The following is a 25,909-nucleotide window of genomic DNA, read 5'->3' on the forward strand; positions in this document are numbered from 1 at the left end:
TGCAGGCCAAATATGTGTGACATTTCTGCGACTTTAGCTTCTAGAGCATTTTTACAACATTATACATAGGTGCTGAATACATAAAAAGCGACTGTTCAGCGACAGACAAGTCGCATCGGCTGAAAGTAGGCCAGAATGTCAGTCCATGTTGGAGCAGGTTTAGATACAGTCTAAAGCATAGATCTCAAAGTCTGTGCACAGAATTTAGCAAGGGCCTCGCACCTTCTGATGCATCAGGTAGGTGCACAATAGCATAGCCTAACCCTCTGTACTTTGGTCTATATTGATGCGGGACATAGACAGCCAGCTGATGACCAATCCATTAGTGCAATGGATGGCTGGAAGCATTTGTCTTTGCCTTTGCAATACCACAGAAGCAATGCATGGTCAATGTACAGCAATGACACACCTGTGTGAACAGCCAGGAGACCCCCCCCCCCCCCCCCCCATGTTATGTTACATAGTTACATAGTTAGTACGGTCGAAAAAAGACATATGTCCATCACGTTCAACCAGGGAATTAAGGGGTAGGGGTGTGGCGCGATATTGGGGAAGGGATGAGATTTTATATTTCTTCATAAGCATTAATCTTATTTTGTCAATTAGGAACATTCAGCACCCACCCGCTATCAAGGCAGCTGCCTATCATGTCATGCCCTACCTGCACAGGTGTGCTGGCTACTCAAATGATCCAATTAAGGAGGCCATTTAGTCAGCAGCAGCAGAAGTCCGGTGCCTGGACGCTCCAACAGGGGCCAGACACAAGCAGAAGCAGAAGCAGCAGAAGCAGCAGCAGCACCACCTTTTGTTTTTTGGCTGCAGCAGCAGCAAGGCCCACAGGGCTGGCTAGCTGGCTAGCCAGCAAGCAGGTAGCAATGAAAGTAGGAATCTTTCTTTTTAACCCTGTAAGGGGGTGGTGCACTGTACCCGAAGATACTGCCATATCGGGTCAATGCATAGGGCGACGGAAGCAAGCTTCGAAATCGGCCCCCGTTCTCAAAAATCCATTTAATATATGGTCCCCAGATAGGGGACGTATCAGATATTAAACTGATAAGAACAGATACTACACTTGATCTTAGCCAAAAGGCCGAGAAGCGATAACCGTGAAAGGGGCGGGCCCAACAAGGTCCCCTTCATGGGCACTATCACTGCTTGCTGTCAGGGAGGCTGCCAGACAATTTTCCATGCACACTCTGGGCTGGGGGGCAGTCAACCACCAGTACACACAGCAGAACCTAAACCCATACCATTATTGCTAAGCAGCAAGACAGGGGCCCATTGCACTCCCACGGGGCCTTTTTAAATGCAATCCATAACCCGGATTTGCCAGGAACCCTTCTTACTCCTCCTACTTGCATGTGACACTGGGCTTAGGATCTGCATAGGAAACACACACACAAGCACACACCTACCTTTGTTGCCTGCAGATGCCTCCTTGGCTGTCCCCAAACGGTATCAAACCAACACCCACGGGAAGCTGTAAGCATAGAGGACATGCCTGCACCCCATTGGACTTACCTGTGTGGGTTAAATCCGGGTTATTTGACAACCTATGGCGGTGATGGTTCTGCTCAGGCAGAGCAGTGCTGATGCTCCTCATAAAGCTGTCGCTGCTGTGAAGGTTCTAGGTGACATCACAAATCCCTTTGGTTACATACACAACAAAGCTGGGTTGTTGTTGTTTACACTCTGCAAGGCCTGTGGAAGTGAGTGACATCATAGCACTGTAGTTCTGAGGGTTCAAGATGGATGCAACAATCTCCTGTTGCTTCTATGAAGGCCGTAATAGACGACATCACCAAACAGCTCCATAGTCACATACACAGCAAAGGAGAGATGTTGTTTACACCTAGTGATGTCAGTGGTATTGAGTGACATCACAGCACAGTGCTAAGGCTCCTGGGCCTGGACACAGCAGCGGCTGCAATATCTCAACGGAGAATACGTTTATATCTATGTGTGTGTGTGCGCATATATATATATATATATATATATATATATATATATATATATATATATATATATATATATTTCTCCGCCGAAATCACTTTTAAACCCATTTCCACCTTTTTTTCCCTTCTCTTCCTCTTACTTTTTTTTCACGTTTTTTTACGTTTTTCTCCTTTTCGCCTCTTTTCTGGGCGTATTATTCTTCTTTTTCTTCTTTTTTTTCGTCTAATGCATACCCCATCAGTGCAGCAATGCTTATTCAATACCGCCAGCAGATGGAGACACTGGGGGATAATTTTCTAAGGATTTATACTGATTTTTCCTGTCTGAATTTGTCGCACAGAAAGTTGCAGGCCAAATATGTGTGACATTTCTGCGACTTTAGCTTCTAGAGCATTTTTACAACATTATACATAGGTGCTGAATACATAAAAAGCGACTGTTCAGCGACAGACAAGTCGCATCGGCTGAAAGTAGGCCAGAATGTCAGTCCATGTTGGAGCAGGTTTAGATACAGTCTAAAGCATAGATCTCAAAGTCTGTGCACAGAATTTAGCAAGGGCCTCGCACCTTCTGATGCATCAGGTAGGTGCACAATAGCATAGCCTAACCCTCTGTACTTTGGTCTATATTGATGCGGGACATAGACAGCCAGCTGATGACCAATCCATTAGTGCAATGGATGGCTGGAAGCATTTGTCTTTGCCTTTGCAATACCACAGAAGCAATGCATGGTCAATGTACAGCAATGACACACCTGTGTGAACAGCCAGGAGACCCCCCCCCCCCCCCCATGTTATGTTACATAGTTACATAGTTAGTACGGTCGAAAAAAGACATATGTCCATCACGTTCAACCAGGGAATTAAGGGGTAGGGGTGTGGCGCGATATTGGGGAAGGGATGAGATTTTATATTTCTTCATAAGCATTAATCTTATTTTGTCAATTAGGAACATTCAGCACCCACCCGCTATCAAGGCAGCTGCCTATCATGTCATGCCCTACCTGCACAGGTGTGCTGGCTACTCAAATGATCCAATTAAGGAGGCCATTTAGTCAGCAGCAGCAGAAGTCCTGTGCCTGGACGCTCCAACAGGGGCCAGACACAAGCAGAAGCAGAAGCAGCAGAAGCAGCAGCAGCACCACCTTTTGTTTTTTGGCTGCAGCAGCAGCAAGGCCCACAGGGCTGGCTAGCTGGCTAGCCAGCAAGCAGGTAGCAATGAAAGTAGGAATCTTTCTTTTTAACCCTGTAAGGGGGTGGTGCACTGTACCCAAAGATACTGCCATATCGGGTCAATGCATAGGGCGACGGAAGCAAGCTTCGAAATCGGCCCCCGTTCTCAAAAATCCATTTAATATATGGTCCCCAGATAGGGGACGTATCAGATATTAAACTGATAAGAACAGATACTACACTTGATCTTAGCCAAAAGGCCGAGAAGCGATAACCGTGAAAGGGGCGGGCCCAACAAGGTCCCCTTCATGGGCACTATCACTGCTTGCTGTCAGGGAGGCTGCCAGACAATTTTCCATGCACACTCTGGGCTGGGGGGCAGTCAACCACCAGTACACACAGCAGAACCTAAACCCATACCATTATTGCTAAGCAGCAAGACAGGGGCCCATTGCACTCCCACGGGGCCTTTTTAAATGCAATCCATAACCCGGATTTGCCAGGAACCCTTCTTACTCCTCCTACTTGCATGTGACACTGGGCTTAGGATCTGCATAGGAAACACACACACAAGCACACACCTACCTTTGTTGCCTGCAGATGCCTCCTTGGCTGTCCCCAAACGGTATCAAACCAACACCCACGGGAAGCTGTAAGCATAGAGGACATGCCTGCACCCCATTGGACTTACCTGTGTGGGTTAAATCCGGGTTATTTGACAACCTATGGCGGTGATGGTTCTGCTCAGGCAGAGCAGTGCTGATGCTCCTCATAAAGCTGTCGCTGCTGTGAAGGTTCTAGGTGACATCACAAATCCCTTTGGTTACATACACAACAAAGCTGGGTTGTTGTTGTTTACACTCTGCAAGGCCTGTGGAAGTGAGTGACATCATAGCACTGTAGTTCTGAGGGTTCTAGATGGATGCAACAATCTCCTGTTGCTTCTATGAAGGCCATAATAGACGACATCACCAAACAGCTCCATAGTCACATACACAGCAAAGGAGAGATGTTGTTTACACCTAGTGATGTCAGTGGTATTGAGTGACATCACAGCACAGTGCTAAGGCTCCTGGGCCTGGACACAGCAGCGGCTGCAATATCTCAACGGAGAATACGTTTATATATGTGTGTGTGTGCGCGTATATATATATATATATATATATATATATATATATATATATATATATATTTCTCCGCCGAAATCACTTTTAAACCCATTTCCACCTTTTTTTCCCTTCTCTTCCTCTTACTTTTTTTTCACGTTTTTTTACGTTTTTCTCCTTTTCGCCTCTTTTCTGGGCGTATTATTCTTCTTTTTCTTCTTTTTTTTCGTCTAATGCATACCCCATCAGTGCAGCAATGCTTATTCAATACCGCCAGCAGATGGAGACACTGGGGGATAATTTTCTAAGGATTTATACTGATTTTTCCTGTCTGAATTTGTCGCACAGAAAGTTGCAGGCCAAATATGTGTGACATTTCTGCGACTTTAGCTTCTAGAGCATTTTTACAACATTATACATAGGTGCTGAATACATAAAAAGCGACTGTTCAGCGACAGACAAGTCGCATCGGCTGAAAGTAGGCCAGAATGTCAGTCCATGTTGGAGCAGGTTTAGATACAGTCTAAAGTATAGATCTCAAAGTCTGTGCACAGAATTTAGCAAGGGCCTCGCACCTTCTGATGCATCAGGTAGGTGCACAATAGCATAGCCTAACCCTCTGTACTTTGGTCTATATTGATGCGGGACATAGACAGCCAGCTGATGACCAATCCATTAGTGCAATGGATGGCTGGAAGCATTTGTCTTTGCCTTTGCAATACCACAGAAGCAATGCATGGTCAATGTACAGCAATGACACACCTGTGTGAACAGCCAGGAGACCCCCCCCATGTTATGTTACATAGTTACATAGTTAGTACGGTCGAAAAAAGACATATGTCCATCAAGTTCAACCAGGGAATTAAGGGGTAGGGGTGTGGCGCGATATTGGGGAAGGGATGAGATTTTATATTTCTTCATAAGCATTAATCTTATTTTGTCAATTAGGAACATTCAGCACCCACCCGCTATCAAGGCAGCTGCCTATCATGTCATGCCCTACCTGCACAGGTGTGCTGGCTACTCAAATGATCCAATTAAGGAGGCCATTTAGTCAGCAGCAGCAGAAGTCCTGTGCCTGGACGCTCCAACAGCGGCCAGACACAAGCAGAAGCAGAAGAAGCAGCAGCAGCACCACCTTTTGTTTTTTGGCTGCAGCAGCAGCAGCAAGGCCCACAGGGCTGGCTAGCTGGCTAGCCAGCAAGCAGGTAGCAATGAAAGTAGGAATCTTTCTTTTTAACCCTGTAAGGGGGTGGTGCACTGTACCCGAAGATACTGCCATATCGGGTCAATGCATAGGGCGACGGAAGCAAGCTTCGAAATCGGCCCCCGTTCTCAAAAATCCATTTAATATATGGTCCCCAGATAGGGGACGTATCAGATATTAAACTGATAAGAACAGATACTACACTTGATCTTAGCCAAAAGGCCGAGAAGCGATAACCGTGAAAGGGGCGGGCCCAACAAGGTCCCCTTCATGGGCACTATCACTGCTTGCTGTCAGGGAGGCTGCCAGACAATTTTCCATGCACACTCTGGGCTGGGGGGCAGTCAACCACCAGTACACACAGCAGAACCTAAACCCATACCATTATTGCTAAGCAGCAAGACAGGGGCCCATTGCACTCCCACGGGGCCTTTTTAAATGCAATCCATAACCCGGATTTGCCAGGAACCCTTCTTACTCCTCCTACTTGCATGTGACACTGGGCTTAGGATCTGCATAGGAAACACACACACAAGCACACACCTACCTTTGTTGCCTGCAGATGCCTCCTTGGCTGTCCCCAAACGGTATCAAACCAACACCCACGGGAAGCTGTAAGCATAGAGGACATGCCTGCACCCCATTGGACTTACCTGTGTGGGTTAAATCCGGGTTATTTGACAACCTATGGCGGTGATGGTTCTGCTCAGGCAGAGCAGTGCTGATGCTCCTCATAAAGCTGTCGCTGCTGTGAAGGTTCTAGGTGACATCACAAATCCCTATGGTTACATACACAACAAAGCTGGGTTGTTGTTGTTTACACTCTGCAAGGCCTGTGGAAGTGAGTGACATCATAGCACTGTAGTTCTGAGGGTTCTAGATGGATGCAACAATCTCCTGTTGCTTCTATGAAGGCCATAATAGACGACATCACCAAACAGCTCCATAGTCACATACACAGCAAAGGAGAGATGTTGTTTACACCTAGTGATGTCAGTGGTATTGAGTGACATCACAGCACAGTGCTAAGGCTCCTGGGCCTGGACACAGCAGCGGCTGCAATATCTCAACGGAGAATACGTTTATATATATGTGTGTGTGTGCGCGTATATATATATATATATATATATATATATATATATATATATATATTTCTCCGCCGAAATCACTTTTAAACCCATTTCCACCTTTTTTTCCCTTCTCTTCCTCTTACTTTTTTTTCACGTTTTTTTACGTTTTTCTCCTTTTCGCCTCTTTTCTGGGCGTATTATTCTTCTTTTTCTTCTTTTTTTTCGTCTAATGCATACCCCATCAGTGCAGCAATGCTTATTCAATACCGCCAGCAGATGGAGACACTGGGGGATAATTTTCTAAGGATTTATACTGATTTTTCCTGTCTGAATTTGTCGCACAGAAAGTTGCAGGCCAAATATGTGTGACATTTCTGCGACTTTAGCTTCTAGAGCATTTTTACAACATTATACATAGGTGCTGAATACATAAAAAGCGACTGTTCAGCGACAGACAAGTCGCATCGGCTGAAAGTAGGCCAGAATGTCAGTCCATGTTGGAGCAGGTTTAGATACAGTCTAAAGTATAGATCTCAAAGTCTGTGCACAGAATTTAGCAAGGGCCTCGCACCTTCTGATGCATCAGGTAGGTGCACAATAGCATAGCCTAACCCTCTGTACTTTGGTCTATATTGATGCGGGACATAGACAGCCAGCTGATGACCAATCCATTAGTGCAATGGATGGCTGGAAGCATTTGTCTTTGCCTTTGCAATACCACAGAAGCAATGCATGGTCAATGTACAGCAATGACACACCTGTGTGAACAGCCAGGAGACCCCCCCCATGTTATGTTACATAGTTACATAGTTAGTACGGTCGAAAAAAGACATATGTCCATCAAGTTCAACCAGGGAATTAAGGGGTAGGGGTGTGGCGCGATATTGGGGAAGGGATGAGATTTTATATTTCTTCATAAGCATTAATCTTATTTTGTCAATTAGGAACATTCAGCACCCACCCGCTATCAAGGCAGCTGCCTATCATGTCATGCCCTACCTGCACAGGTGTGCTGGCTACTCAAATGATCCAATTAAGGAGGCCATTTAGTCAGCAGCAGCAGAAGTCCTGTGCCTGGACGCTCCAACAGCGGCCAGACACAAGCAGAAGCAGCAGCAGCACCACCTTTTGTTTTTTGGCTGCAGCAGCAGCAGCAAGGCCCACAGGGCTGGCTAGCTGGCTAGCCAGCAAGCAGGTAGCAATGAAAGTAGGAATCTTTCTTTTTAACCCTGTAAGGGGGTGGTGCACTGTACCCGAAGATACTGCCATATCGGGTCAATGCATAGGGCGACGGAAGCAAGCTTCGAAATCGGCCCCCGTTCTCAAAAATCCATTTAATATATGGTCCCCAGATAGGGGACGTATCAGATATTAAACTGATAAGAACAGATACTACACTTGATCTTAGCCAAAAGGCCGAGAAGCGATAACCGTGAAAGGGGCGGGCCCAACAAGGTCCCCTTCATGGGCACTATCACTGCTTGCTGTCAGGGAGGCTGCCAGACAATTTTCCATGCACACTCTGGGCTGGGGGGCAGTCAACCACCAGTACACACAGCAGAACCTAAACCCATACCATTATTGCTAAGCAGCAAGACAGGGGCCCATTGCACTCCCACGGGGCCTTTTTAAATGCAATCCATAACCCGGATTTGCCAGGAACCCTTCTTACTCCTCCTACTTGCATGTGACACTGGGCTTAGGATCTGCATAGGAAACACACACACAAGCACACACCTACCTTTGTTGCCTGCAGATGCCTCCTTGGCTGTCCCCAAACGGTATCAAACCAACACCCACGGGAAGCTGTAAGCATAGAGGACATGCCTGCACCCCATTGGACTTACCTGTGTGGGTTAAATCCGGGTTATTTGACAACCTATGGCGGTGATGGTTCTGCTCAGGCAGAGCAGTGCTGATGCTCCTCATAAAGCTGTCGCTGCTGTGAAGGTTCTAGGTGACATCACAAATCCCTATGGTTACATACACAACAAAGCTGGGTTGTTGTTGTTTACACTCTGCAAGGCCTGTGGAAGTGAGTGACATCATAGCACTGTAGTTCTGAGGGTTCTAGATGGATGCAACAATCTCCTGTTGCTTCTATGAAGGCCATAATAGACGACATCACCAAACAGCTCCATAGTCACATACACAGCAAAGGAGAGATGTTGTTTACACCTAGTGATGTCAGTGGTATTGAGTGACATCACAGCACAGTGCTAAGGCTCCTGGGCCTGGACACAGCAGCGGCTGCAATATCTCAACGGAGAATACGTTTATATATATGTGTGTGTGTGCGCGTATATATATATATATATATATATATATATATATATATATATATATTTCTCCGCCGAAATCACTTTTAAACCCATTTCCACCTTTTTTTCCCTTCTCTTCCTCTTACTTTTTTTTCACGTTTTTTTACGTTTTTCTCCTTTTCGCCTCTTTTCTGGGCGTATTATTCTTCTTTTTCTTCTTTTTTTTCGTCTAATGCATACCCCATCAGTGCAGCAATGCTTATTCAATACCGCCAGCAGATGGAGACACTGGGGGATAATTTTCTAAGGATTTATACTGATTTTTCCTGTCTGAATTTGTCGCACAGAAAGTTGCAGGCCAAATATGTGTGACATTTCTGCGACTTTAGCTTCTAGAGCATTTTTACAACATTATACATAGGTGCTGAATACATAAAAAGCGACTGTTCAGCGACAGACAAGTCGCATCGGCTGAAAGTAGGCCAGAATGTCAGTCCATGTTGGAGCAGGTTTAGATACAGTCTAAAGTATAGATCTCAAAGTCTGTGCACAGAATTTAGCAAGGGCCTCGCACCTTCTGATGCATCAGGTAGGTGCACAATAGCATAGCCTAACCCTCTGTACTTTGGTCTATATTGATGCGGGACATAGACAGCCAGCTGATGACCAATCCATTAGTGCAATGTATGGCTGGAAGCATTTGTCTTTGCCTTTGCAATACCACAGAAGCAATGCATGGTCAATGTACAGCAATGACACACCTGTGTGAACAGCCAGGAGACCCCCCCCATGTTATGTTACATAGTTACATAGTTAGTACGGTCGAAAAAAGACATATGTCCATCAAGTTCAACCAGGGAATTAAGGGGTAGGGGTGTGGCGCGATATTGGGGAAGGGATGAGATTTTATATTTCTTCATAAGCATTAATCTTATTTTGTCAATTAGGAACATTCAGCACCCACCCGCTATCAAGGCAGCTGCCTATCATGTCATGCCCTACCTGCACAGGTGTGCTGGCTACTCAAATGATCCAATTAAGGAGGCCATTTAGTCAGCAGCAGCAGAAGTCCTGTGCCTGGACGCTCCAACAGCGGCCAGACACAAGCAGAAGCAGAAGCAGCAGAAGCAGCAGCAGCACCACCTTTTGTTTTTTGGCTGCAGCAGCAGCAGCAAGGCCCACAGGGCTGGCTAGCTGGCTAGCCAGCAAGCAGGTAGCAATGAAAGTAGGAATCTTTCTTTTTAACCCTGTAAGGGGGTGGTGCACTGTACCCGAAGATACTGCCATATCGGGTCAATGCATAGGGCGACGGAAGCAAGCTTCGAAATCGGCCCCCGTTCTCAAAAATCCATTTAATATATGGTCCCCAGATAGGGGACGTATCAGATATTAAACTGATAAGAACAGATACTACACTTGATCTTAGCCAAAAGGCCGAGAAGCGATAACCGTGAAAGGGGCGGGCCCAACAAGGTCCCCTTCATGGGCACTATCACTGCTTGCTGTCAGGGAGGCTGCCAGACAATTTTCCATGCACACTCTGGGCTGGGGGGCAGTCAACCACCAGTACACACAGCAGAACCTAAACCCATACCATTATTGCTAAGCAGCAAGACAGGGGCCCATTGCACTCCCACGGGGCCTTTTTAAATGCAATCCATAACCCGGATTTGCCAGGAACCCTTCTTACTCCTCCTACTTGCATGTGACACTGGGCTTAGGATCTGCATAGGAAACACACACACAAGCACACACCTACCTTTGTTGCCTGCAGATGCCTCCTTGGCTGTCCCCAAACGGTATCAAACCAACACCCACGGGAAGCTGTAAGCATAGAGGACATGCCTGCACCCCATTGGACTTACCTGTGTGGGTTAAATCCGGGTTATTTGACAACCTATGGCGGTGATGGTTCTGCTCAGGCAGAGCAGTGCTGATGCTCCTCATAAAGCTGTCGCTGCTGTGAAGGTTCTAGGTGACATCACAAATCCCTATGGTTACATACACAACAAAGCTGGGTTGTTGTTGTTTACACTCTGCAAGGCCTGTGGAAGTGAGTGACATCATAGCACTGTAGTTCTGAGGGTTCTAGATGGATGCAACAATCTCCTGTTGCTTCTATGAAGGCCATAATAGACGACATCACCAAACAGCTCCATAGTCACATACACAGCAAAGGAGAGATGTTGTTTACACCTAGTGATGTCAGTGGTATTGAGTGACATCACAGCACAGTGCTAAGGCTCCTGGGCCTGGACACAGCAGCGGCTGCAATATCTCAACGGAGAATACGTTTATATATATGTGTGTGTGTGCGCGTATATATATATATATATATATATATATATATATATATATATATATATATATATATATTTCTCCGCCGAAATCACTTTTAAACCCATTTCCACCTTTTTTTCCCTTCTCTTCCTCTTACTTTTTTTTCACGTTTTTTTACGTTTTTCTCCTTTTCGCCTCTTTTCTGGGCGTATTATTCTTCTTTTTCTTCTTTTTTTTCGTCTAATGCATACCCCATCAGTGCAGCAATGCTTATTCAATACCGCCAGCAGATGGAGACACTGGGGGATAATTTTCTAAGGATTTATACTGATTTTTCCTGTCTGAATTTGTCGCACAGAAAGTTGCAGGCCAAATATGTGTGACATTTCTGCGACTTTAGCTTCTAGAGCATTTTTACAACATTATACATAGGTGCTGAATACATAAAAAGCGACTGTTCAGCGACAGACAAGTCGCATCGGCTGAAAGTAGGCCAGAATGTCAGTCCATGTTGGAGCAGGTTTAGATACAGTCTAAAGTATAGATCTCAAAGTCTGTGCACAGAATTTAGCAAGGGCCTCGCACCTTCTGATGCATCAGGTAGGTGCACAATAGCATAGCCTAACCCTCTGTACTTTGGTCTATATTGATGCGGGACATAGACAGCCAGCTGATGACCAATCCATTAGTGCAATGGATGGCTGGAAGCATTTGTCTTTGCCTTTGCAATACCACAGAAGCAATGCATGGTCAATGTACAGCAATGACACACCTGTGTGAACAGCCAGGAGACCCCCCCCATGTTATGTTACATAGTTACATAGTTAGTACGGTCGAAAAAAGACATATGTCCATCAAGTTCAACCAGGGAATTAAGGGGTAGGGGTGTGGCGCGATATTGGGGAAGGGATGAGATTTTATATTTCTTCATAAGCATTAATCTTATTTTGTCAATTAGGAACATTCAGCACCCACCCGCTATCAAGGCAGCTGCCTATCATGTCATGCCCTACCTGCACAGGTGTGCTGGCTACTCAAATGATCCAATTAAGGAGGCCATTTAGTCAGCAGCAGCAGAAGTCCTGTGCCTGGACGCTCCAACAGCGGCCAGACACAAGCAGAAGCAGAAGCAGCAGAAGCAGCAGCAGCACCACCTTTTGTTTTTTGGCTGCAGCAGCAGCAGCAAGGCCCACAGGGCTGGCTAGCTGGCTAGCCAGCAAGCAGGTAGCAATGAAAGTAGGAATCTTTCTTTTTAACCCTGTAAGGGGGTGGTGCACTGTACCCGAAGATACTGCCATATCGGGTCAATGCATAGGGCGACGGAAGCAAGCTTCGAAATCGGCCCCCGTTCTCAAAAATCCATTTAATATATGGTCCCCAGATAGGGGACGTATCAGATATTAAACTGATAAGAACAGATACTACACTTGATCTTAGCCAAAAGGCCGAGAAGCGATAACCGTGAAAGGGGCGGGCCCAACAAGGTCCCCTTCATGGGCACTATCACTGCTTGCTGTCAGGGAGGCTGCCAGACAATTTTCCATGCACACTCTGGGCTGGGGGGCAGTCAACCACCAGTACACACAGCAGAACCTAAACCCATACCATTATTGCTAAGCAGCAAGACAGGGGCCCATTGCACTCCCACGGGGCCTTTTTAAATGCAATCCATAACCCGGATTTGCCAGGAACCCTTCTTACTCCTCCTACTTGCATGTGACACTGGGCTTAGGATCTGCATAGGAAACACACACACAAGCACACACCTACCTTTGTTGCCTGCAGATGCCTCCTTGGCTGTCCCCAAACGGTATCAAACCAACACCCACGGGAAGCTGTAAGCATAGAGGACATGCCTGCACCCCATTGGACTTACCTGTGTGGGTTAAATCCGGGTTATTTGACAACCTATGGCGGTGATGGTTCTGCTCAGGCAGAGCAGTGCTGATGCTCCTCATAAAGCTGTCGCTGCTGTGAAGGTTCTAGGTGACATCACAAATCCCTATGGTTACATACACAACAAAGCTGGGTTGTTGTTGTTTACACTCTGCAAGGCCTGTGGAAGTGAGTGACATCATAGCACTGTAGTTCTGAGGGTTCTAGATGGATGCAACAATCTCCTGTTGCTTCTATGAAGGCCATAATAGACGACATCACCAAACAGCTCCATAGTCACATACACAGCAAAGGAGAGATGTTGTTTACACCTAGTGATGTCAGTGGTATTGAGTGACATCACAGCACAGTGCTAAGGCTCCTGGGCCTGGACACAGCAGCGGCTGCAATATCTCAACGGAGAATACGTTTATATATATGTGTGTGTGTGCGCGTATATATATATATATATATATATATATATATATATATATATTTCTCCGCCGAAATCACTTTTAAACCCATTTCCACCTTTTTTTCCCTTCTCTTCCTCTTACTTTTTTTTCACGTTTTTTTACGTTTTTCTCCTTTTCGCCTCTTTTCTGGGCGTATTATTCTTCTTTTTCTTCTTTTTTTTCGTCTAATGCATACCCCATCAGTGCAGCAATGCTTATTCAATACCGCCAGCAGATGGAGACACTGGGGGATAATTTTCTAAGGATTTATACTGATTTTTCCTGTCTGAATTTGTCGCACAGAAAGTTGCAGGCCAAATATGTGTGACATTTCTGCGACTTTAGCTTCTAGAGCATTTTTACAACATTATACATAGGTGCTGAATACATAAAAAGCGACTGTTCAGCGACAGACAAGTCGCATCGGCTGAAAGTAGGCCAGAATGTCAGTCCATGTTGGAGCAGGTTTAGATACAGTCTAAAGTATAGATCTCAAAGTCTGTGCACAGAATTTAGCAAGGGCCTCGCACCTTCTGATGCATCAGGTAGGTGCACAATAGCATAGCCTAACCCTCTGTACTTTGGTCTATATTGATGCGGGACATAGACAGCCAGCTGATGACCAATCCATTAGTGCAATGGATGGCTGGAAGCATTTGTCTTTGCCTTTGCAATACCACAGAAGCAATGCATGGTCAATGTACAGCAATGACACACCTGTGTGAACAGCCAGGAGACCCCCCCCCATGTTATGTTACATAGTTACATAGTTAGTACGGTCGAAAAAAGACATATGTCCATCAAGTTCAACCAGGGAATTAAGGGGTAGGGGTGTGGCGCGATATTGGGGAAGGGATGAGATTTTATATTTCTTCATAAGCATTAATCTTATTTTGTCAATTAGGAACATTCAGCACCCACCCGCTATCAAGGCAGCTGCCTATCATGTCATGCCCTACCTGCACAGGTGTGCTGGCTACTCAAATGATCCAATTAAGGAGGCCATTTAGTCAGCAGCAGCAGAAGTCCTGTGCCTGGACGCTCCAACAGCGGCCAGACACAAGCAGAAGCAGAAGCAGCAGAAGCAGCAGCAGCACCACCTTTTGTTTTTTGGCTGCAGCAGCAGCAGCAAGGCCCACAGGGCTGGCTAGCTGGCTAGCCAGCAAGCAGGTAGCAATGAAAGTAGGAATCTTTCTTTTTAACCCTGTAAGGGGGTGGTGCACTGTACCCGAAGATACTGCCATATCGGGTCAATGCATAGGGCGACGGAAGCAAGCTTCGAAATCGGCCCCCGTTCTCAAAAATCCATTTAATATATGGTCCCCAGATAGGGGACGTATCAGATATTAAACTGATAAGAACAGATACTACACTTGATCTTAGCCAAAAGGCCGAGAAGCAATAACCGTGAAAGGGGCGGGCCCAACAAGGTCCCCTTCATGGGCACTATCACTGCTTGCTGTCAGGGAGGCTGCCAGACAATTTTCCATGCACACTCTGGGCTGGGGGGCAGTCAACCACCAGTACACACAGCAGAACCTAAACCCATACCATTATTGCTAAGCAGCAAGACAGGGGCCCATTGCACTCCCACGGGGCCTTTTTAAATGCAATCCATAACCCGGATTTGCCAGGAACCCTTCTTACTCCTCCTACTTGCATGTGACACTGGGCTTAGGATCTGCATAGGAAACACACACACAAGCACACACCTACCTTTGTTGCCTGCAGATGCCTCCTTGGCTGTCCCCAAACGGTATCAAACCAACACCCACGGGAAGCTGTAAGCATAGAGGACATGCCTGCACCCCATTGGACTTACCTGTGTGGGTTAAATCCGGGTTATTTGACAACCTATGGCGGTGATGGTTCTGCTCAGGCAGAGCAGTGCTGATGCTCCTCATAAAGCTGTCGCTGCTGTGAAGGTTCTAGGTGACATCACAAATCCCTATGGTTACATACACAACAAAGCTGGGTTGTTGTTGTTTACACTCTGCAAGGCCTGTGGAAGTGAGTGACATCATAGCACTGTAGTTCTGAGGGTTCTAGATGGATGCAACAATCTCCTGTTGCTTCTATGAAGGCCATAATAGACGACATCACCAAACAGCTCCATAGTCACATACACAGCAAAGGAGAGATGTTGTTTACACCTAGTGATGTCAGTGGTATTGAGTGACATCACAGCACAGTGCTAAGGCTCCTGGGCCTGGACACAGCAGCGGCTGCAATATCTCAACGGAGAATACGTTTATATATATGTGTGTGTGTGCGCGTATATATATATATATATATATATATATATATATATATATATATTTCTCCGCCGAAATCACTTTTAAACCCATTTCCACCTTTTTTTCCCTTCTCTTCCTCTTACTTTTTTTTCACGTTTTTTTACGTTTTTCTCCTTTTCGCCTCTTTTCTGGGCGTATTATTCTTCTTTTTCTTCTTTTTTTTCGTCTAATGCATACCCCATCAGTGCAGCAATGCTTATTCAATACCGCCAGCAGATGGAGACACTGGGGGATAATTTTCTAAGGATTTATACTGATTTTTCCTGTCTGAATTTGTCGCACAGAAAGTTGCAGGCCAAATATGTGTGACATTTCTGCGACTTTAGCTTCTAGAGCATTTTTACAACATTATACATAGGTGCTGAATACATAAAAAGCGACTGTTCAGCGACAGACAAGTCGCATCGGCTGAAAGTAGGCCAGAATGTCAGTCCATGTTGGAGCAGGTTTAGATACAGTCTAAAGTATAGATCTCAAAGTCTGTGCACAGAATTTAGCAAGGGCCTCGCACCTTCTGATGCATCAGGTAGGTGCACAATAGCATAGCCTAACCCTCTGTACTTTGGTCTATATTGATGCGGGACATAGACAGCCAGCTGATGACCAATCCATTAGTGCAATGGATGGCTGGAAGCATTTGTCTTTGCCTTTGCAATACCACAGAAGCAATGCATGGTCAATGTACAGCAATGACACACCTGTGTGAACAGCCAGGAGACCCCCCCCCATGTTATGTTACATAGTTACATAGTTAGTACGGTCGAAAAAAGACATATGTCCATCAAGTTCAACCAGGGAATTAAGGGGTAGGGGTGTGGCGCGATATTGGGGAAGGGATGAGATTTTATATTTCTTCATAAGCATTAATCTTATTTTGTCAATTAGGAACATTCAGCACCCACCCGCTATCAAGGCAGCTGCCTATCATGTCATGCCCTACCTGCACAGGTGTGCTGGCTACTCAAATGATCCAATTAAGGAGGCCATTTAGTCAGCAGCAGCAGAAGTCCTGTGCCTGGACGCTCCAACAGCGGCCAGACACAAGCAGAAGCAGAAGCAGCAGAAGCAGCAGCAGCACCACCTTTTGTTTTTTGGCTGCAGCAGCAGCAGCAAGGCCCACAGGGCTGGCTAGCTGGCTAGCCAGCAAGCAGGTAGCAATGAAAGTAGGAATCTTTCTTTTTAACCCTGTAAGGGGGTGGTGCACTGTACCCGAAGATACTGCCATATCGGGTCAATGCATAGGGCGACGGAAGCAAGCTTCGAAATCGGCCCCCGTTCTCAAAAATCCATTTAATATATGGTCCCCAGATAGGGGACGTATCAGATATTAAACTGATAAGAACAGATACTACACTTGATCTTAGCCAAAAGGCCGAGAAGCGATAACCGTGAAAGGGGCGGGCCCAACAAGGTCCCCTTCATGGGCACTATCACTGCTTGCTGTCAGGGAGGCTGCCAGACAATTTTCCATGCACACTCTGGGCTGGGGGGCAGTCAACCACCAGTACACACAGCAGAACCTAAACCCATACCATTATTGCTAAGCAGCAAGACAGGGGCCCATTGCACTCCCACGGGGCCTTTTTAAATGCAATCCATAACCCGGATTTGCCAGGAACCCTTCTTACTCCTCCTACTTGCATGTGACACTGGGCTTAGGATCTGCATAGGAAACACACACACAAGCACACACCTACCTTTGTTGCCTGCAGATGCCTCCTTGGCTGTCCCCAAACGGTATCAAACCAACACCCACGGGAAGCTGTAAGCATAGAGGACATGCCTGCACCCCATTGGACTTACCTGTGTGGGTTAAATCCGGGTTATTTGACAACCTATGGCGGTGATGGTTCTGCTCAGGCAGAGCAGTGCTGATGCTCCTCATAAAGCTGTCGCTGCTGTGAAGGTTCTAGGTGACATCACAAATCCCTATGGTTACATACACAACAAAGCTGGGTTGTTGTTGTTTACACTCTGCAAGGCCTGTGGAAGTGAGTGACATCATAGCACTGTAGTTCTGAGGGTTCTAGATGGATGCAACAATCTCCTGTTGCTTCTATGAAGGCCATAATAGACGACATCACCAAACAGCTCCATAGTCACATACACAGCAAAGGAGAGATGTTGTTTACACCTAGTGATGTCAGTGGTATTGAGTGACATCACAGCACAGTGCTAAGGCTCCTGGGCCTGGACACAGCAGCGGCTGCAATATCTCAACGGAGAATACGTTTATATATATGTGTGTGTGTGCGCGTATATATATATATATATATATATATATATATATATATATATATATTCTCCGCCGAAATCACTTTTAAACCCATTTCCACCTTTTTTTCCCTTCTCTTCCTCTTACTTTTTTTTCACGTTTTTTTACGTTTTTCTCCTTTTCGCCTCTTTTCTGGGCGTATTATTCTTCTTTTTCTTCTTTTTTTTCGTCTAATGCATACCCCATCAGTGCAGCAATGCTTATTCAATACCGCCAGCAGATGGAGACACTGGGGGATAATTTTCTAAGGATTTATACTGATTTTTCCTGTCTGAATTTGTCGCACAGAAAGTTGCAGGCCAAATATGTGTGACATTTCTGCGACTTTAGCTTCTAGAGCATTTTTACAACATTATACATAGGTGCTGAATACATAAAAAGCGACTGTTCAGCGACAGACAAGTCGCATCGGCTGAAAGTAGGCCAGAATGTCAGTCCATGTTGGAGCAGGTTTAGATACAGTCTAAAGTATAGATCTCAAAGTCTGTGCACAGAATTTAGCAAGGGCCTCGCACCTTCTGATGCATCAGGTAGGTGCACAATAGCATAGCCTAACCCTCTGTACTTTGGTCTATATTGATGCGGGACATAGACAGCCAGCTGATGACCAATCCATTAGTGCAATGGATGGCTGGAAGCATTTGTCTTTGCCTTTGCAATACCACAGAAGCAATGCATGGTCAATGTACAGCAATGACACACCTGTGTGAACAGCCAGGAGACCCCCCCCATGTTATGTTACATAGTTACATAGTTAGTACGGTCGAAAAAAGACATATGTCCATCAAGTTCAACCAGGGAATTAAGGGGTAGGGGTGTGGCGCGATATTGGGGAAGGGATGAGATTTTATATTTCTTCATAAGCATTAATCTTATTTTGTCAATTAGGAACATTCAGCACCCACCCGCTATCAAGGCAGCTGCCTATCATGTCATGCCCTACCTGCACAGGTGTGCTGGCTACTCAAATGATCCAATTAAGGAGGCCATTTAGTCAGCAGCAGCAGAAGTCCTGTGCCTGGACGCTCCAACAGCGGCCAGACACAAGCAGAAGCAGAAGCAGCAGAAGCAGCAGCAGCACCACCTTTTGTTTTTTGGCTGCAGCAGCAGCAGCAAGGCCCACAGGGCTGGCTAGCTGGCTAGCCAGCAAGCAGGTAGCAATGAAAGTAGGAATCTTTCTTTTTAACCCTGTAAGGGGGTGGTGCACTGTACCCGAAGATACTGCCATATCGGGTCAATGCATAGGGCGACGGAAGCAAGCTTCGAAATCGGCCCCCGTTCTCAAAAATCCATTTAATATATGGTCCCCAGATAGGGGACGTATCAGATATTAAACTGATAAGAACAGATACTACACTTGATCTTAGCCAAAAGGCCGAGAAGCGATAACCGTGAAAGGGGCGGGCCCAACAAGGTCCCCTTCATGGGCACTATCACTGCTTGCTGTCAGGGAGGCTGCCAGACAATTTTCCATGCACACTCTGGGCTGGGGGGCAGTCAACCACCAGTACACACAGCAGAACCTAAACCCATACCATTATTGCTAAGCAGCAAGACAGGGGCCCATTGCACTCCCACGGGGCCTTTTTAAATGCAATCCATAACCCGGATTTGCCAGGAACCCTTCTTACTCCTCCTACTTGCATGTGACACTGGGCTTAGGATCTGCATAGGAAACACACACACAAGCACACACCTACCTTTGTTGCCTGCAGATGCCTCCTTGGCTGTCCCCAAACGGTATCAAACCAACACCCACGGGAAGCTGTAAGCATAGAGGACATGCCTGCACCCCATTGGACTTACCTGTGTGGGTTAAATCCGGGTTATTTGACAACCTATGGCGGTGATGGTTCTGCTCAGGCAGAGCAGTGCTGATGCTCCTCTGCTCCTCATAAAGCTGTCGCTGCTGTGAAGGTTCTAGGTGACATCACAAATCCCTATGGTTACATACACAACAAAGCTGGGTTGTTGTTGTTTACACTCTGCAAGGCCTGTGGAAGTGAGTGACATCATAGCACTGTAGTTCTGAGGGTTCTAGATGGATGCAACAATCTCCTGTTGCTTCTATGAAGGCCATAATAGACGACATCACCAAACAGCTCCATAGTCACATACACAGCAAAGGAGAGATGTTGTTTACACCTAGTGATGTCAGTGGTATTGAGTGACATCACAGCACAGTGCTAAGGCTCCTGGGCCTGGACACAGCAGCGGCTGCAATATCTCAACGGAGAATACGTTTATATATATGTGTGTGTGTGCGCGTATATATATATATATATATATATATATATATATATATATATATATATATATATATTTCTCCGCCGAAATCACTTTTAAACCCATTTCCACCTTTTTTTCCCTTCTCTTCCTCTTACTTTTTTTTCACGTTTTTTTACGTTTTTCTCCTTTTCGCCTCTTTTCTGGGCGTATTATTCTTCTTTTTCTTCTTTTTTTTCGTCTAATGCATACCCCATCAGTGCAGCAATGCTTATTCAATACCGCCAGCAGATGGAGACACTGGGGGATAATTTTCTAAGGATTTATACTGATTTTTCCTGTCTGAATTTGTCGCACAGAAAGTTGCAGGCCAAATATGTGTGACATTTCTGCGACTTTAGCTTCTAGAGCATTTTTACAACATTATACATAGGTGCTGAATACATAAAAAGCGACTGTTCAGCGACAGACAAGTCGCATCGGCTGAAAGTAGGCCAGAATGTCAGTCCATGTTGGAGCAGGTTTAGATACAGTCTAAAGTATAGATCTCAAAGTCTGTGCACAGAATTTAGCAAGGGCCTCGCACCTTCTGATGCATCAGGTAGGTGCACAATAGCATAGCCTAACCCTCTGTACTTTGGTCTATATTGATGCGGGACATAGACAGCCAGCTGATGACCAATCCATTAGTGCAATGGATGGCTGGAAGCATTTGTCTTTGCCTTTGCAATACCACAGAAGCAATGCATGGTCAATGTACAGCAATGACACACCTGTGTGAACAGCCAGGAGACCCCCCCCATGTTATGTTACATAGTTACATAGTTAGTACGGTCGAAAAAAGACATATGTCCATCAAGTTCAACCAGGGAATTAAGGGGTAGGGGTGTGGCGCGATATTGGGGAAGGGATGAGATTTTATATTTCTTCATAAGCATTAATCTTATTTTGTCAATTAGGAACATTCAGCACCCACCCGCTATCAAGGCAGCTGCCTATCATGTCATGCCCTACCTGCACAGGTGTGCTGGCTACTCAAATGATCCAATTAAGGAGGCCATTTAGTCAGCAGCAGCAGAAGTCCTGTGCCTGGACGCTCCAACAGCGGCCAGACACAAGCAGAAGCAGAAGCAGCAGAAGCAGCAGCAGCACCACCTTTTGTTTTTTGGCTGCAGCAGCAGCAGCAAGGCCCACAGGGCTGGCTAGCTGGCTAGCCAGCAAGCAGGTAGCAATGAAAGTAGGAATCTTTCTTTTTAACCCTGTAAGGGGGTGGTGCACTGTACCCGAAGATACTGCCATATCGGGTCAATGCATAGGGCGACGGAAGCAAGCTTCGAAATCGGCCCCCGTTCTCAAAAATCCATTTAATATATGGTCCCCAGATAGGGGACGTATCAGATATTAAACTGATAAGAACAGATACTACACTTGATCTTAGCCAAAAGGCCGAGAAGCGATAACCGTGAAAGGGGCGGGCCCAACAAGGTCCCCTTCATGGGCACTATCACTGCTTGCTGTCAGGGAGGCTGCCAGACAATTTTCCATGCACACTCTGGGCTGGGGGGCAGTCAACCACCAGTACACACAGCAGAACCTAAACCCATACCATTATTGCTAAGCAGCAAGACAGGGGCCCATTGCACTCCCACGGGGCCTTTTTAAATGCAATCCATAACCCGGATTTGCCAGGAACCCTTCTTACTCCTCCTACTTGCATGTGACACTGGGCTTAGGATCTGCATAGGAAACACACACACAAGCACACACCTACCTTTGTTGCCTGCAGATGCCTCCTTGGCTGTCCCCAAACGGTATCAAACCAACACCCACGGGAAGCTGTAAGCATAGAGGACATGCCTGCACCCCATTGGACTTACCTGTGTGGGTTAAATCCGGGTTATTTGACAACCTATGGCGGTGATGGTTCTGCTCAGGCAGAGCAGTGCTGATGCTCCTCATAAAGCTGTCGCTGCTGTGAAGGTTCTAGGTGACATCACAAATCCCTATGGTTACATACACAACAAAGCTGGGTTGTTGTTGTTTACACTCTGCAAGGCCTGTGGAAGTGAGTGACATCATAGCACTGTAGTTCTGAGGGTTCTAGATGGATGCAACAATCTCCTGTTGCTTCTATGAAGGCCATAATAGACGACATCACCAAACAGCTCCATAGTCACATACACAGCAAAGGAGAGATGTTGTTTACACCTAGTGATGTCAGTGGTATTGAGTGACATCACAGCACAGTGCTAAGGCTCCTGGGCCTGGACACAGCAGCGGCTGCAATATCTCAACGGAGAATACGTTTATATATATGTGTGTGTGTGCGCGTATATATATATATATATATATATATATATATATATATTTCTCCGCCGAAATCACTTTTAAACCCATTTCCACCTTTTTTTCCCTTCTCTTCCTCTTACTTTTTTTTCAAGTTTTTTTACGTTTTTCTCCTTTTCGCCTCTTTTCTGGGCGTATTATTCTTCTTTTTCTTCTTTTTTTTCGTCTAATGCATACCCCATCAGTGCAGCAATGCTTATTCAATACCGCCAGCAGATGGAGACACTGGGGGATAATTTTCTAAGGATTTATACTGATTTTTCCTGTCTGAATTTGTCGCACAGAAAGTTGCAGGCCAAATATGTGTGACATTTCTGCGACTTTAGCTTCTAGAGCATTTTTACAACATTATACATAGGTGCTGAATACATAAAAAGCGACTGTTCAGCGACAGACAAGTCGCATCGGCTGAAAGTAGGCCAGAATGTCAGTCCATGTTGGAGCAGGTTTAGATACAGTCTAAAGTATAGATCTCAAAGTCTGTGCACAGAATTTAGCAAGGGCCTCGCACCTTCTGATGCATCAGGTAGGTGCACAATAGCATAGCCTAACCCTCTGTACTTTGGTCTATATTGATGCGGGACATAGACAGCCAGCTGATGACCAATCCATTAGTGCAATGGATGGCTGGAAGCATTTGTCTTTGCCTTTGCAATACCACAGAAGCAATGCATGGTCAATGTACAGCAATGACACACCTGTGTGAACAGCCAGGAGACCCCCCCCATGTTATGTTACATAGTTACATAGTTAGTACGGTCGAAAAAAGACATATGTCCATCAAGTTCAACCAGGGAATTAAGGGGTAGGGGTGTGGCGCGATATTGGGGAAGGGATGAGATTTTATATTTCTTCATAAGCATTAATCTTATTTTGTCAATTAGGAACATTCAGCACCCACCCGCTATCAAGGCAGCTGCCTATCATGTCATGCCCTACCTGCACAGGTGTGCTGGCTACTCAAATGATCCAATTAAGGAGGCCATTTAGTCAGCAGCAGCAGAAGTCCTGTGCCTGGACGCTCCAACAGCGGCCAGACACAAGCAGAAGCAGAAGCAGCAGAAGCAGCAGCAGCACCACCTTTTGTTTTTTGGCTGCAGCAGCAGCAGCAAGGCCCACAGGGCTGGCTAGCTGGCTAGCCAGCAAGCAGGTAGCAATGAAAGTAGGAATCTTTCTTTTTAACCCTGTAAGGGGGTGGTGCACTGTACCCGAAGATACTGCCATATCGGGTCAATGCATAGGGCGACGGAAGCAAGCTTCGAAATCGGCCCCCGTTCTCAAAAATCCATTTAATATATGGTCCCCAGATAGGGGACGTATCAGATATTAAACTGATAAGAACAGATACTACACTTGATCTTAGCCAAAAGGCCGAGAAGCGATAACCGTGAAAGGGGCGGGCCCAACAAGGTCCCCTTCATGGGCACTATCACTGCTTGCTGTCAGGGAGGCTGCCAGACAATTTTCCATGCACACTCTGGGCTGGGGGGCAGTCAACCACCAGTACACACAGCAGAACCTAAACCCATACCATTATTGCTAAGCAGCAAGACAGGGGCCCATTGCACTCCCACAGGGCCTTTTTAAATGCAATCCATAACCCGGATTTGCCAGGAACCCTTCTTACTCCTCCTACTTGCATGTGACACTGGGCTTAGGATCTGCATAGGAAACACACACACAAGCACACACCTACCTTTGTTGCCTGCAGATGCCTCCTTGGCTGTCCCCAAACGGTATCAAACCAACACCCACGGGAAGCTGTAAGCATAGAGGACATGCCTGCACCCCATTGGACTTACCTGTGTGGGTTAAATCCGGGTTATTTGACAACCTATGGCGGTGATGGTTCTGCTCAGGCAGAGCAGTGCTGATGCTCCTCATAAAGCTGTCGCTGCTGTGAAGGTTCTAGGTGACATCACAAATCCCTATGGTTACATACACAACAAAGCTGGGTTGTTGTTGTTTACACTCTGCAAGGCCTGTGGAAGTGAGTGACATCATAGCACTGTAGTTCTGAGGGTTCTAGATGGATGCAACAATCTCCTGTTGCTTCTATGAAGGCCATAATAGACGACATCACCAAACAGCTCCATAGTCACATACACAGCAAAGGAGAGATGTTGTTTACACCTAGTGATGTCAGTGGTATTGAGTGACATCACAGCACAGTGCTAAGGCTCCTGGGCCTGGACACAGCAGCGGCTGCAATATCTCAACGGAGAATACGTTTATATATATGTGTGTGTGTGCGCGTATATATATATATATATATATATATATATATATATATATATATATATATATATATTTCTCCGCCGAAATCACTTTTAAACCCATTTCCACCTTTTTTTCCCTTCTCTTCCTCTTACTTTTTTTTCACGTTTTTTTACGTTTTTCTCCTTTTCGCCTCTTTTCTGGGCGTATTATTCTTCTTTTTCTTCTTTTTTTTCGTCTAATGCATACCCCATCAGTGCAGCAATGCTTATTCAATACCGCCAGCAGATGGAGACACTGGGGGATAATTTTCTAAGGATTTATACTGATTTTTCCTGTCTGAATTTGTCGCACAGAAAGTTGCAGGCCAAATATGTGTGACATTTCTGCGACTTTAGCTTCTAGAGCATTTTTACAACATTATACATAGGTGCTGAATACATAAAAAGCGACTGTTCAGCGACAGACAAGTCGCATCGGCTGAAAGTAGGCCAGAATGTCAGTCCATGTTGGAGCAGGTTTAGATACAGTCTAAAGTATAGATCTCAAAGTCTGTGCACAGAATTTAGCAAGGGCCTCGCACCTTCTGATGCATCAGGTAGGTGCACAATAGCATAGCCTAACCCTCTGTACTTTGGTCTATATTGATGCGGGACATAGACAGCCAGCTGATGACCAATCCATTAGTGCAATGGATGGCTGGAAGCATTTGTCTTTGCCTTTGCAATACCACAGAAGCAATGCATGGTCAATGTACAGCAATGACACACCTGTGTGAACAGCCAGGAGACCCCCCCCATGTTATGTTACATAGTTACATAGTTAGTACGGTCGAAAAAAGACATATGTCCATCAAGTTCAACCAGGGAATTAAGGGGTAGGGGTGTGGCGCGATATTGGGGAAGGGATGAGATTTTATATTTCTTCATAAGCATTAATCTTATTTTGTCAATTAGGAACATTCAGCACCCACCCGCTATCAAGGCAGCTGCCTATCATGTCATGCCCTACCTGCACAGGTGTGCTGGCTACTCAAATGATCCAATTAAGGAGGCCATTTAGTCAGCAGCAGCAGAAGTCCTGTGCCTGGACGCTCCAACAGCGGCCAGACACAAGCAGAAGCAGAAGCAGCAGAAGCAGCAGCAGCACCACCTTTTGTTTTTTGG

The 25,909-nt window shown here is 45.9% G+C and overlaps 11 non-coding genes across 11 annotated transcripts; all 11 read right to left on the reverse strand.

Annotated features, from left to right (window-relative positions):
• Positions 1–911: 911 nt before the first annotated feature.
• On the reverse strand, positions 912–1,102 carry LOC130316323 (U2 spliceosomal RNA). Its single transcript, XR_008863667.1, has one exon. It is a non-coding gene; the product is annotated as a U2 spliceosomal RNA (small nuclear RNA).
• Positions 1,103–3,209: 2,107 nt separating this feature from the next.
• Positions 3,210–3,400, reverse strand: LOC130316411 (U2 spliceosomal RNA). Its single transcript, XR_008863746.1, has one exon. It is a non-coding gene; the product is annotated as a U2 spliceosomal RNA (small nuclear RNA).
• A 2,084-nt stretch (positions 3,401–5,484) lies between these two features.
• On the reverse strand, positions 5,485–5,675 carry LOC130316324 (U2 spliceosomal RNA). Its single transcript, XR_008863668.1, has one exon. It is a non-coding gene; the product is annotated as a U2 spliceosomal RNA (small nuclear RNA).
• A 2,073-nt stretch (positions 5,676–7,748) lies between these two features.
• LOC130316326 (U2 spliceosomal RNA) lies at positions 7,749–7,939 on the reverse strand. The gene has a single exon (XR_008863670.1). It is a non-coding gene; the product is annotated as a U2 spliceosomal RNA (small nuclear RNA).
• Positions 7,940–10,027: 2,088 nt separating this feature from the next.
• On the reverse strand, positions 10,028–10,218 carry LOC130316327 (U2 spliceosomal RNA). Its single transcript, XR_008863671.1, has one exon. It is a non-coding gene; the product is annotated as a U2 spliceosomal RNA (small nuclear RNA).
• Positions 10,219–12,318: 2,100 nt separating this feature from the next.
• LOC130316328 (U2 spliceosomal RNA) lies at positions 12,319–12,509 on the reverse strand. The gene has a single exon (XR_008863672.1). It is a non-coding gene; the product is annotated as a U2 spliceosomal RNA (small nuclear RNA).
• A 2,085-nt stretch (positions 12,510–14,594) lies between these two features.
• LOC130316397 (U2 spliceosomal RNA) lies at positions 14,595–14,785 on the reverse strand. Its single transcript, XR_008863734.1, has one exon. It is a non-coding gene; the product is annotated as a U2 spliceosomal RNA (small nuclear RNA).
• Positions 14,786–16,872: 2,087 nt separating this feature from the next.
• On the reverse strand, positions 16,873–17,063 carry LOC130316329 (U2 spliceosomal RNA). The gene has a single exon (XR_008863673.1). It is a non-coding gene; the product is annotated as a U2 spliceosomal RNA (small nuclear RNA).
• A 2,087-nt stretch (positions 17,064–19,150) lies between these two features.
• Positions 19,151–19,341, reverse strand: LOC130316330 (U2 spliceosomal RNA). The gene has a single exon (XR_008863674.1). It is a non-coding gene; the product is annotated as a U2 spliceosomal RNA (small nuclear RNA).
• Positions 19,342–21,447: 2,106 nt separating this feature from the next.
• Positions 21,448–21,638, reverse strand: LOC130316331 (U2 spliceosomal RNA). Its single transcript, XR_008863675.1, has one exon. It is a non-coding gene; the product is annotated as a U2 spliceosomal RNA (small nuclear RNA).
• A 2,080-nt stretch (positions 21,639–23,718) lies between these two features.
• On the reverse strand, positions 23,719–23,909 carry LOC130316333 (U2 spliceosomal RNA). Its single transcript, XR_008863676.1, has one exon. It is a non-coding gene; the product is annotated as a U2 spliceosomal RNA (small nuclear RNA).
• Positions 23,910–25,909: the final 2,000 nt, after the last annotated feature.

This window comes from Hyla sarda, unplaced genomic scaffold (genome assembly GCF_029499605.1).
Source record: "Hyla sarda isolate aHylSar1 unplaced genomic scaffold, aHylSar1.hap1 scaffold_193, whole genome shotgun sequence".
NCBI lineage: Eukaryota > Metazoa > Chordata > Amphibia > Anura > Hylidae > Hyla > Hyla sarda.